Genomic DNA, 1,104 nt, shown 5'->3' on the forward strand with positions numbered 1-1,104 from the left:
TAGATTTCTCCTATCTCCACATATGATCTAGAGCTCAACTAGAGTGACCATCAGCTTCTTGGTCACCACTCAAACCAAAGCCCTTCTCCTTCAGTTGCTCAGTTTGGCCAGGAGGCCAGCTCTAGGAAGAGTCCTGGTTGTTTCAGACTTCTTCCATTAAGGGTAATAGAGACTACATGCTTCTGTGACCCTTCAATTAAGCATAATTTTTTTCTGAACTCTTCCACAGATGTGTGGCTTGACGCAAACCTGTTTCTGAGCTGTACATGCATCAGCTGTTAGACCTTTTATTAAGACGTGTGTGCCTTTCCAAATCATACCCATTCAATTGAATTTGCCACAGGTTAACGTCACTCGAAGTGTAGTAACACATCTATAAGCAATATGAATGCTCCTGAGCTAAATTTAAACTGTCCCAGATAAGGGTATGAATACTTATGCAATGGAATCATTTTAGCTTTTTATTTTTATGGAGAAAAAAAACATACAATGAATGTGAATGTGACACCGTTTCTATACGGACGAGACAAAGCGGCCGTTGAACGTTAATTTGTCCTTTTCTTCAGAAGTAGCGCGAGTGCTTGAAATAGAAAATGCATAAAATTAGATACATAAGATATTGGTATGGATTTCATAGTGTGCACGTGTAATCACTTCTTTATCAGTGCCATTTATCAGTTATATTAATATCATACAACTGAGGCCCAAAGTAGAACGGTGTAAATCTAAGTCAACGCTATCAGTAAAGTGTAAAACTGATTATCAGTCAGTCTTTTACTAATAATAACCGCCTGTCTTTATCATTAAATATCCAGGGCTGATTTCAGGTGGCATGTGTTGCTGTTCTGCTGGTGACTGTAACTGATGTGATTTACTATCACCACCATCATACTCTACAAAATAAAGAAATAAGTAAAAAGAACAACAAACCCCCCCGCCAGAATGAAAAATATGACATACTGCAGATTTAATAAAATAGAAATATAACATTTTAGTTGGTGAAAGGAACCTTTAAAAGATAAATACATTATTTACATTAATTATAATTAACTGTAAGCTATGTATAACTCAGTTTTTTTAAATATAATGTGAACCACTTTGGAT

Source organism: Sinocyclocheilus grahami, unplaced genomic scaffold (assembly GCF_001515645.1).
Source record: "Sinocyclocheilus grahami isolate Dianchi unplaced genomic scaffold, SAMN03320097.WGS_v1.1 scaffold1147.1, whole genome shotgun sequence".
NCBI lineage: Eukaryota > Metazoa > Chordata > Actinopteri > Cypriniformes > Cyprinidae > Sinocyclocheilus > Sinocyclocheilus grahami.